This window comes from Mustela nigripes, chromosome 4 (assembly GCF_022355385.1).
Source record: "Mustela nigripes isolate SB6536 chromosome 4, MUSNIG.SB6536, whole genome shotgun sequence".
Classification (NCBI taxonomy): domain Eukaryota; kingdom Metazoa; phylum Chordata; class Mammalia; order Carnivora; family Mustelidae; genus Mustela; species Mustela nigripes.
Genome location: NC_081560.1, coordinates 69012434 through 69025237, shown reverse-complemented (window position 1 = coordinate 69025237; position 12804 = coordinate 69012434). Strand labels below are relative to the sequence as shown.

At 34.4% G+C, this 12804-nt stretch overlaps 1 non-coding gene across 1 annotated transcript; it reads left to right on the top strand.

Annotated features, from left to right (window-relative positions):
* The first annotated feature begins 12035 nt into the window (after nt 1–12035).
* On the top strand, nt 12036–12141 carry LOC132017028 (U6 spliceosomal RNA). Its single transcript, XR_009404112.1, has one exon. It is a non-coding gene; the product is annotated as a U6 spliceosomal RNA (small nuclear RNA).
* The last annotated feature ends 663 nt before the right edge of the window (nt 12142–12804 follow it).

The window sequence follows — 12804 nt, the reverse complement described above, 5'->3', positions numbered from 1 at the left end:
GTTCACAATTTTAATATTCTTTTGAGGCTTCTTTAGTGAGCCATGTATCATATAGATGTATGTTGTTTAATCCCCAAATATTTGGGACTTTTTCATATCTAGAATTTTACTGATCTATTTTAATTCCATTGTGACCTAAGACCATACTTTGCATGATTTTTATTCTTTTAAAATTTTAAAAAAGATTTTATTTATTTATTTGATAGATATCACAAGTAGGCATAGAAGCAGACGGGGGGGGGGGGGGCGGGGGAAGCAGGCTCCCTGCTGAGCAGAGAACCTGATGCAGGGCTCAATCCAAGGACCCTGAGCCCAAGGCAGAGGCTTAACCCACTGAGCCACTCAGGTACCCCTATTCTTTTGAAATTTTAAAGGTGGCTTTTATGTTCCAGAATGTAGTCTACCTTCATGAATGCTTCCGGTGGACTTGAGAAGAATGTGTATTCAGCTAGCTCCTATTGTATAAAGTATTCTACAAATGTCAATTAAATCAAGTTGATTGATAGTACTGTTCTGGTCAATTATATTCTTATTGATTTTCTGCCTTGTTGATCTATGCATTACCAACAGACAGGTGTTGAGGTTTCTACATGTAATAGTGGATTTTTATATTTCTCCTAATGGTTCTATCAGTTTTGCCTCATGTATTTTGAAAGCTTGTTGTTAGGTACACATACATCAAATGTTAGGTTTTCTTGGAAAATTGATATCTTTATCATTATGTAATATGTGTCTTTATCTCTAACAATTTTCTTTTCTGGATTGTGCTTTTTTCTGCAATTAATATAACCACTCTAGCTTTCTTTTTTTATTAATGTTATGGAGTATATCTCTTTCCTTTACTTTTAATCTATATCTTTATATTTAAAGTGGCTTATTTGGATTTTTTACCCACTCTGAAATCTTTGTCTTTTAAGTGGTGTATTTAGGCTATTCACATTTAAAGTGATTATTGATATAGTTTGATGAATATTTACTTTGTTTATAACTGTTTTCTATTCATTGAACTTTTTTATTCCCTTTTCCTCCATTTTTCCCCTGTTTTCTTTCAGAGCATTTTGTGATCCACTTATCTTTTAGCATATTAATTATGCTTCTTATAAAAATAATTTAGTAAGGGTTGCCCTGGAGTTTGTAATATTTATTTTTAACTCCTCAAATTTTACCTTCAAACAAAGGAGAGTGAGAAAAAAAGTGGCTTCTATCCTGGTGATGTTCATAAGTGGGGAAATTCCTCCAATATTGGAAAGATGTTCAGAATTGCTGAGTAGCTAGAAGGAATGACAAATATCAGTACATATTTTCTTAACTATTTTTTCTCATATTTTCCATGTCTTTACTTAACGCCTAAAAGGTGAATTTCTTCCTACTTTATCTTTCAGTCATTAGGTTGTTCTACAAATATTTTATTACCCTTCAGTCCTACAGTGGAGTTTCCTTTCCTCCTTCTTCTTCTTCCTCTTTTTCTTTCTCTTCTCCTTCTCCTCCTTCTCCTCCTCCTCCTTCTCCTCCTCCTCCTCCTCCTCCTTCTTCTCCTCCTCCTATATCATAGTGCCATGCTTTTAATTTCAAAAAATCCTCTTATTCTGATAGCTTTATTTTTGGGGGTACAATCACCTTTCAAATCTATTTGCAGATATGAATTATAAATTTTTAGAAGATCATCTTTTTTCTCCATATTTGTGTATTGACTTTGGTATCTCGTTTGTTATTCATTTTCTTCAAAATGACTTACAACTCATTGTTTTGTATTTACATTTCTAAATGTAAATTTAATTTCTAAAATGAAGTATTTAGATCCTTCTAAATGAAGGGTTTGGTTCATTTTCAAGCTTTGGCCATTTCAAGCTTTCTATCCTGTTGAGAATTGCCTCCCTCCCCCAAAGAAGAAGTGACTTTAGGTTCCATAAGTGTGATAGGGGAAAGCTTAAGGAATGCTTTTTGCCAGGGGATAAAAGGCAATTTTTCTGAAGGGCCCATAGATAAACAGACAACCTACTGAGCTACTTGAGATGGTGAGATAAAGAAAGGATCACTGTGGTCCAGCTCATTTTAACCTAAAGCTACCTATCCTTGGGGTTTTCTTCATGTTCATTCATGCCCATTTGAAGGTCAGGTTTACTTTTACCTTATTTTAGCCCAGAGGCTCACAGTGGATCTTCATTTCCCCTAAGTCAGAATTTCCACCTTATTTACCTCATCTAATGGGATTTAGCTGGTGAGTTAAATATGGTTGAAGTTGGGTTTGTCCCAACCATTGCACAATTCTTTAATGAACTGGCCTGTGGCCAGCTCACATTACCAACCCTGCTGGCTCAGTGCTTTGCATTCCTCTGAGGTTTCTAGCACTCATCCCACTATCTACTGTATATTTTCAAGAAATTCCTCGGATTATCTGTATGACAATAACACCCTGCTCTGTCTCCCATGCTGTTAGATTTGTTCCTTTTCTTGTGTAACTCCTATTTTTTAAGGTGATTTTACTGTCATCTCAGTGTGGTGGTGGCAGTTTTCCCCCACTTCACATAGGAAATATATGAATGGATAAAATCAGAATGAACAGGTTAGCTGAAACTAACTATGCATTGGTCTGATTGAAAATTCAACCTTTTCATGGGTATATTTGGAATTCGTACTTCTGCCAAGGTTCTTGGACATGGGCATCTTTACTATACTACTATAAAAATGCAAGGTATTAATAGACATTTGCAAAATTCATTTCAATACTTCAGAGAAGTTTTTTGTAGCTCTTTTCTGAACTACATATATGTCCATTCATGTAAATATATTTTTCATATGACAATGAAAATATTTATTGTTGTTATTCTGGAAGGTGGAATTTTGAGTGATGCTCTTTTTGCTTTTAGATTGTATCTCTCAAATTTTCTACAACAAATGTATATGATTAAAAGGGAACGTTTAGAAATAAATATATTTCTTTTGTTTTCTTTCAGTTTGCTAGACAAATGTTATACCATCCCTGGGGCTACATAGAGAAGTATCACATTTTTGAGCAGTAAATGTAAGGTATGGAAAAATCTAAAAGCATAAATTGCCTTATAAGTACCAGTTGCATAGAGATTTCCGGGTGTACTATGAAGTTTAAAACTTCATGCATTATTTCTTTTCTGCTTTTTCCTGCCAGCTGCTGACCTTCAAAACAACATATTATTGAGATGACTCATGAGAATCAGTGTGAAATAGAATGTTACCGCTAAAAGTTTCTTCCTCCTTACACTGCTTAGAACTTTTTCAGAGTATTATTGTATAAAAGAAGAAGAAAATTCTAAAAACTGAGATTGGAAATTAGTCCTGTCAGCACACCTAGAAAGAACTATAATTTTGTTAGGAATGTGTAACAAAAGAATCAATGTTAACTATTCATTTAACAATAACATTTATTATGCAGAAGAAATAATACATTACCAGCATTATAACATAAGATCTCGTCTAAGGTCTACCATGGCGAATACAGAGCTTTCGTTGACTCCATTATAATTTGGCTAACAACCCACATCTTTCAGATTTTCCCATAAATTATATGAAATTATATGTACAAAGATTATTTTATTTAAATATTATAACATTAGCACTTCACCTTATTTAATTTGGGGACTCACCCTATTAAAAACACCTGAGGAGTAAGAGACAGAAGGTGACCCTAAATGTGGAAGTGACATCGGGAGGTGTTTTCAAGACCTCAGAAAAATAACAAAGTATTAACATTTTTATTTGCTATGAAAAAAAATAGGCGAAATTTGAAAGCAAGGTGAAAAGTTGGGTACAATGTCTATGTCCCTTCAGTGTCGTACTGAGGTGACACCACCAAAGAATTATCTAGTGGAAAGGTTCCCAAACTTCAGTGTGTGTCGACATCATCTGAAGGAGTTTGTAAAATTATACTTTAGTACATATAAATGAATCAATTGTGACTGAATTTTGGTGGTCTACTGCACTTTGTTACGAAATTTTAATCAAGCATTATACATGGGCCATCAGGGTAATATCTTTTAAATTGAAAATTACATATTTGTGAAAGATTAAATGACTCTAAAATTTGTGTTATTTTGACAGACTTCCTTTTGTCAGCTCAGATTTATGTGCTTTTACATTTTCATAAAGCTGTATCAAAAAGTTGGGTTTTCTGATGCTTATCATTAATCAAAAATCATTTTTTCTTCATTTTCATTTAAGCAACTTATTGTAAAGACTCCTTTTTGTGTGAACATGTGGCTTTATGTATGTTCTTTGTAAAAATTTGGTGACAGCAATATCCATGTAAGATAAATACATACTTTAGCATAGAGAAATAATAACAGAACATGGAAGCCAGAAGTTTGTGTATACGTTCAGGACTTAAATAATTGGGGGATTCATAGCTTCAAATTCAACTTTCAAATTATCCACCAATTTCTTGCGGGTATGGGGAGATCACTAAACTTTTAAATCCCTGCATATCACTATTTGCCAAGTATTGTCATATTTGCAGGTTTATATTACATTTCAGTGAAGTTACAGGCTACATTTATAAATTTAAAAAAGTAGTATCAAAAATATAAACCTTCAAAACCACCGTGAGATATTATTATTTCACACTTATTGGGATGGCTACTATTAAAAAAAAAGAACAGAAGATAATAAGTGTTGGCAAGAATGTTGGGACCCTTGTGCACTATTGATGGAAATGCAAAGTGTTGCATTTGCTATAGAAAATAGTATCGGAATATTAAAAATACAGTTAACATATGATCCAGCAATCCCACTTGGGGCACATATCTAAAAGAACTGAAAGCGGGATCTTGCAGAGGTATTTGTCCACATTCATAGTAGCATTATTCACGATAGCCAAGAGGGGGTAAAAACATAACAGTGGGATATGACTCAGCCCTAAAAAGGAAGGAAATCATGTCACATTCTACAACATGGATGAAACTGTAAGAGATTATGCTAAATGAAACTAGCCAGTCACAAAAAGATGAATACTGTATGCTTCCACTCATATGAAATACATAAAGTAATCAAATTCATAAAATACTAGAATAGTGGTTGCCAAGGGGTGGGGCAGGGAGAGATGGGGAGTTGTTTTGTAATGGGTACAGAATCTGTTTTGTAACATAAAAAAGTTCTGAAGATGCATTGCACAACAGTGTGAATATACTTAACCCTACTGCACTGTACCCTTAAAAAAAGTTAAGATGATACATTTTATGTGTTTTTTACTACAGTTAAAAATAGGAGAAATGTGAAAAATCTTTCTGGATAGACCTAAATTTTTATGGCTTTATAAGAAGGCAGGTACAGGGTATAATTTAGGGTCCACCAAAGGATTCTTTTCTCTCTAACCAGTCCTTATGTCATAACTGCCATCCATGGAGCATCATTAGTTGAGGTTACACACATATTCCCTCTTGTGAGTAAATATCTAACATAATGACCTATGATTAAGTATTCACATTTTGAGGACATTTATCCAGATTGTTAAGAGTGAGCTTTGATAGGGTAAGGGGGAAAAAAGCAAGCCAGTGTACGGTCCTTGGTGACTGAGTTGGAGCCTGGTGAAGTCTGATTGTTTACCAAAAAATTCACCTATTTAACTCCACCTTGGATCTGCTGAAACTTTTCCCCTTCCTGCTTCCTGTTGCCCTGGGGAAAGTTGCTACTACCATAGAAAAAGGGATTTTCTGTGTGTAACCCATGCATTCCATTCCAGGGGCAGGCAGAAAAAACGGAGAATCATTTTTCCAGCTTTCCACCTCCAGGCCACTAGCATGCTGTGGTAAGCAGTATTTTTCCTGTTTTTGAAGTTAAATCCCTTATCGATTGTTTCTTCTCATTTCCACATTTTCTTTCAGTTTGACTGAGGAACATTATATTATGATCCCTACAAAGGGACCAGAAGTGCTGATCTATTTTAAGGCCCATTCAAACACAGACCACCCACCTCTCAGTCTTGTGCTGTGTAATTTCTGGAAAAAATTCCATTCTTAATTTTGTGATTCTTACGCATAAACCATACACCCCCCCCCCCCCTCAAAAAAAAAAAAGTCATTACCATGGAAACTGGGGGAGTAAGTAACTTGGTAACTTTAATAGAAGTGCTCACTTGCTTTTGCTAAAGCTGGAATAACAACTGTGCATTTACCAGGGGAATACAGAACTTTCTATCATAAAGTTGGCTACTTTTCTTTGCCAGGTGCTCCATAACTCTTCAAGAGTATTCCCTATACAGGAGCGGTATTTTCTGTATTAACAATTTAGGGAAATGTTTGTTATTGACATAGCAGTATGGTGGTTAGTTAAAAAAATTATACAATTAAGACAATTTATATTACCTTATGTGTCTATATTTCTTCCTTTTTTTCTATCTGAGGCTTCGAAAGGGCATCCTGGAGGGGTTTACGGGATTTGGTTTCCTTTATTTTTAATTAATCATTGAAGTGATTCATTATATGAAATTCAGAGAACAGAGTAGAATATAAAAAAAAGAAAAAAAGCCATCAACTCATAATCCTGGCTCAATTTCAGTTAATTTGATGTATATTCTCCCAGTATTTTTTCTTAAGCATTTTTTGTTAACATAGCTGCAATTATTGAAGGTTTCATTGCATTTGTAAAAGGAATTGCAGGGACACCTCAGTGGTTTAGGCAATTAAGCATCTGCCTTGGGCTCAGGTCAGGATCCCAGGTCCTCTGACACAGCCCCGTGTCAGGCTCCCTGTTTAGTGGAGAGTCTGCTTCCCCTTCTGCCTGCCGCTCCCCCTGTTTGTGCTCTTTCTGCCTCTCCCTCTGAAAAATTAAAAAAAAAAAAATAAAAAAAGGAATTGCAGATTCCTTGTTTAAGTGGCAGGGGTACATGGATAAAACTGTTTTGTTCAGTGCTCTTTTATCTTTATTTTTTTAGCAATACGATTTATCCAAGCTGTCATTCAACATTTCCTACTAATATATCTTACTTTTGTTTTAAATGGTTTTTTTCCCTGGTTGACATGTAGGGTTTATGTAATTTTGGAAATTTTTACCTGATTAAAAGTAACTTATTTGATTATAAATCTTGCTGCTAACAAGCAATCTTGTTAGCGCCACAGTGTCAGAGTTTGGATTTATCTGGAACATACTCACTGCTGTGACAGAGTGCCATAAGATGTAAGATGCCAAGAGGGCATAAGTGACAATGGGATGAGACTTCCGTGGAGGCAGTGGGGCAGTGGTTGTTCCTTCCAGCTCTCATGATAATGCTCTTAACTGCATCTTATGTGGTTGGCTCTGAAAGTGCTAGGCTGAGGATATGTGTGAATGGAAATTTCAGGGAACTGGAACATGCTGTAATCAGGGAAAGGCTTGTGAATTTATTTGAGCTTCCATCCAAATGTACTCTTATTTTTTTTTTTTTTTAAGATTTTACTTATTTATTTGACAGACAGATCACAAGTAGGCAGAGAGGCAGGCAGAGAGAGAGGGGGAAGCAGACTCTTGAGCAGAGAGCCCAATGCGGGCTCTATCCCAGGACTCTGGGATCATGACCTGAGCCAAAGGCAGAGGCTTTAACCCACTGAGCCACCCAGGTGCCCCCAAATGTACTCTTTATAAGAAGACTAGTGATATAAGTAGCCATTCTCTCAGGATACTTACTCATAGATAGCATTTACTGAGTGTTTACCATATGTTGGGTACAAGACATTTACTATCTAAAGAAATCCTCTCAACAGTCCTATAAATTAAGTCTTGTTATTTTCACTTTAGCAATGAAGAAACTGAGTTACAGAGAAAGCAAATAACTTGCCCAAAGTCATTAGCTACTTAGTAATGAAGTCAGAATGTGAACTTTTGACAGTCTAACTTGAGAGCCCATTTTCTTAACAATGTTTTACTGTGTTCCTTCTGGTGGATTCAGATCAATAAAACTTCTCAAGACTCTGAGTGTCTTGTTATCACTCTTCCCTGAAAAAGTAACACCAATTACCAAATGCCAAATATAGAGAGCACTTGTCTTTAAGTCTCTGAAAAACAAAACAAAACAAAACAAACATAAACTCGAACATTTTGTAAACATTAAACTCCCTATCTTTTGTCTTTTGAAATGGACTAAAAGGATTACTGGATGTCTTCAATGGAAAATTGAACAGTTGTCTAAGCACACCATTACTGGTATCTGATTCTATAGGTTCTCTGTACTTCTCGTTGCCTTTGAGCTCTTTTATAAGTCTTATAAGGTATAGATAACTGATAGCTATGCAAATGATTGCTGTCCAAGGTTATGCAGGTGGATTTTATATGGGATTAATGCAACAGACTTCTCTCTACCTCCCATAAGCCAATTTTGCAACTACTTGCAAATTAATTTTAGCATACTTAATCTGTATATATGTGTGATTCTTTACATCTCATTTGAATCAATTGTAACATTAATGACTTCCTCATTAATGAATGAATGAATGAAAATATTTGACGGGTGTCCAATTTACTCTTGTATGAGAATTATGATTATGTCCTCTTTGAAAATCTCAAACTTCCTTTTCTTGTTTTATTCCAATCAGTTTCTATATTCTATACATTCTACTCAAATATATTTTAAACCTGTCTTTTCTGTTCCTTTTGCCTGATCTGCACCCTCATCATCTCATCAGTGCACTCTAGCAACAGTCTAACTGTTATGTAAATGTTTGCTGAATAAATGCATGAACACATAGGTTTGGGATCAGGATTATAATAGTTATTGTCAATGAAGGGAACAGCTGGGTTGGAAATAGCAGGAGATACCAGCACTCTAGAAAGGTTGATTTCAAAAATGTTTCTGAAATTTGGTTTCATTGATAATTCTTTTTCTGATAAAATGTTTTAGTACAATATGCATAATAATATAATTGCTCTTGCATTTAAAATTCAACTGGCTTTGTAGTGGCTTGATACCTGGTTTTATTTCTTCCTCCTTCTCTTCCATTTCCTTAAGCATGACTGGATAACACCAAGTAGTTGTTCATCACCTAGAGCTTGTACTATTGGGATATTTAAATTAACAGTAATCCATTCAGTTGTTTCTTATATCTTAGGCGCAATAACAGGTTGGATTTGACTGGTGTAGTAGGAGATGGAGAAGGGGACATCATCAATATGCAAGATGTGCTTCGCTCTTCAGAGTATGAAATAGGTGATGGGGATGAAGGAGTGCCCTTGTGTGTGATGAACACTGGGTAATGTAAGGAAGTGTTGAATCACTACACTGCACACTTGAAGCTAAAATTACACTGCATGTTAACAAACCAGAATTTAAAGAAAAACGTTAAAAAATGTTTTACATTCCTCTTCCTCTAAAGAATACCTCTCAAAAATGTCCTTTGTCCAGAGTTGTTTTGTTGTTGTTATTGTTGTGGTTGTGATTGTTATTTTTAAGTGTTTCCTCTGGCAGGTGCCCACTTCAGTGTCTACTCTTGCATACTCTTGTGGCAACATAAACAGGACAAACCGTAGCCCAGAAATCCCACACATAATCTGAATATACAAATTCAAGAGTGAAAAAAAAATGCCCCATGTAAATCCATGAACTTCAGGATGATACCTTGAACTTCTGTTTGGAACCTAGAAGGCACATGCAGGGACCTTGTATGATATAAAATAAAAAGTCATAAAGAGGTGTCCACAAAGAACTTCTAAAGGTGGAGGAATACCCAACAATGCTAAGATGATACTGAAAGTATTCTCAAACGTACCTGTTCGCTGAAGTTTGACTGCACACAAAAAATGATTAAAAGTAATACTCTTTACTCAGAAGCCTTCCCAGTACTTGTGTGTCATAAAGAATAGGAGGCTTTAACATTCTTGAAAGCCTCAGGCATATTAAGTATGCCACTAGCAAAATATTTTAATTTACCAGGACCACAGACTAGAGAAAAAGAAAGAGGTTTCCTTCTGTCCCTATTGAAGTTAAAACTACAAAGGTTATATATGTTTCCATTTTTAGCTGCCAAATTGTTACTATGTAAACATTGTTAAGAATGTCCATTTTTATCTAGCTGCCTTATAAAACAGATAAAATGTCAAAATATTCTTTTAAAACAATTTTAAAAGTCAGTAAAAATTTTAAATTGAGCAGCTTCAGTATTTCTAAATGGTACTTTAACACAGATACGATTCTTATGACTGCCTAAAAACAATTAGAATTTATGTAAATATCTACTAAAAATGTTTTCCTTTTTATCAAGTTATTATAAAATTATGTTTTAACTAATGTAGACCTATTAGCTTTCATTAAGAAAATTATCTATAAACTAGTGCATAATTACACAGCCCAACATTTTCTAATCTTTTACATATGAACTCCACATTGTAAAAAATTATTTTGTCCATTTTTGTATGATACGAAAAAGAGTGTACTTAAGTGAAAAAATTTCTTTTAAAGATTTTATTTATTTATTTGACAGAGCGAGATCACAGTAGGCAGAGAGAGAGAGAGGGAAGCAAGCTCCCTGCCGAGCAGAGAGCCCGATGCGGGACTCGATCCCAGGATCTCGAGATCATGACCTGAGCCGAAGGCAGTGGCCTAACCCACTGAGCCACCCAGGCGCCCAAGTGAAAATTTTTTAAATTAGCATATCAACAAGGAATAAAAGCTAATATTTACTTTCAATAATAATTTTAATGTTAAAATATTTAAAATGATAATATCTAATAATTTTTAAAACATATAGGGATAAGTTTAGATACCTCATTCAGTAAGAAAATAAAAAATGCTTAATTTCCTTTGAATTATGTAAGACAAAACCTACTTTGTCAAGAATAATATTTAAAATGAGGGGTGCCTGGGTGGCTCAGTGGGTTAAAGCCTCTGCCTTCGGCTCGGGTCATGATCCCAGAGTCCTGGAATCGAGGCACACATGGGGCTCTCTGCTCAGAGGGGAGTCCGCTTCTTCCTCTCTCTCTCTCCCTGCCTCTCTGCCTACTTGTCTGTCAAAGAAACAAATAAAATCTTTTAAAAATAATAATAATATTTAAAATGAAATATGTTTTATTTTGGAACTGAATATAAGTTAAAGACACATATTAATGTGTAACTACATGTTATACATCAAAAAGAGCAAAAACATCTTTCATGGCTTTTCAATTTTAGCATATTCTTCAGAAACTGTGCTGGTTTGCTTAAAATTTTTTTTTCCATTGATGAGGCAAAAACAGTGTTTTCAGGCTTATTTTTGAAGAATTTTCCACCAATAAAATAGTTTCTTTGGGGTATAGTAATTACATCAGAATACATGGATTACAAATTGTTTTCCCATTTCTCATTAATGGATTACAAACTAAGTTTTTGAAGTCTTTCTCTTGAAGAACTATTTAACAATATATATTCTGGATTTGGTGAAGAAGTTTCTACATTATAACCATCAAAGAAGCAGGCAGTTCTGCTTCTTGGTATGGCTAAATGATAAGATTCATTTATTACAGTAATGAACAATATCAAAATTGAGGAGAATAAATTTTTCCATTGCACTATAATATATAACTCTTTTTTTTTAAAGATTTTATTTGTTTATTTGATGGAGAATGAGTGAGAGAGAGCATGAGAGAGGAAAAGGTCAGAGGGAGAAGCAGACTCCCCAAGGAGCTGGGATCCCAATGCGGGACTCGATCCTGGAAGTCCGGGATCATGACCTGAACCGAAGGCAGTTGCCCAGCCACCCAGGCGCCCTATATAACTCTTTCATAAGAATTTTATCAAAATTTTTCCACAGATAAGATCATATCACAAACAATGAAAGCATTAACAAATCTCTTGAACCTGTCAATTTGTTTTATACGATATACAATCTTAGAAAATTTATATGAATAACATTTTATCTGTACAAAATTATCCTTTCATTTGACAATTTTTCCCATAAATTTCTTATATAGTAACAAGCTAATTCAGAAATACAGATTATATCAGGGCAACCTAAAATATTCTGACATCTCTCTTTTTATAAGGCAAATGTATAAATCATTGGATTTTACAGGGGCTCTTTGAAAATTTCAAAGATAATTTTAATTTTGATTTAAAAAGACATCTAGTGCTTGTTTCAGCAGCACATATACCAAAATTGGAATGATGTAGAGAAGATAGCATAGCTTCTGCACAAGTATGACATGCAAGTTTGTAAAGCATTCATGTTTTTTTTAGCAAATATTCTCATACAAAGAATGAAGTTGAATTCTAATATTATACCATATACAAGAGATTAACTTAAAGTTAATCAAAACTGTTAGAAGAAAAATAAGGAAAAAGCTTCATGACATTGGATTTAGCACAGTGGTAGCTTGGATATGACACCAAAAAGCTATATAGACAACAAAAGAAAAATAAATTGGACTATATCAAATTTTAAAAACTTTTGTGCAAAAAAACACACTGTCAACAAAGTGAAAAGGAAACCCATGAAATGGGAGGAAATATTTGCAGATCATATATCTTAATTAGGGCTTAATACACTGAAATACATAAAGAACTCCTACTATTCAACAACAACAACAAAATCAGATTTAAAAATGGACAACAAAATTGAATTGACAGTTCTCTAAAGAAAATACACCAATGGCCAAAAAGTGCTGACAAAATGTTCAAATCATTAATCATTGAAGAAAAATGGAAATTAAAAGTACAATGAGATATCATTTCCCAACTATTATGATAGCTGTTTTCAGGAAACAAAGTAACAAGTGTGGACAAGAGTGTGGAGAAAGTGGAACACCTGATGCTCCTGGTACAAATATAAAATGGTACAGCCACTACGAAGATTGGTATGGTGGTTCCTTTAAAAAAAGAAAAGAAAAGAAACAGAA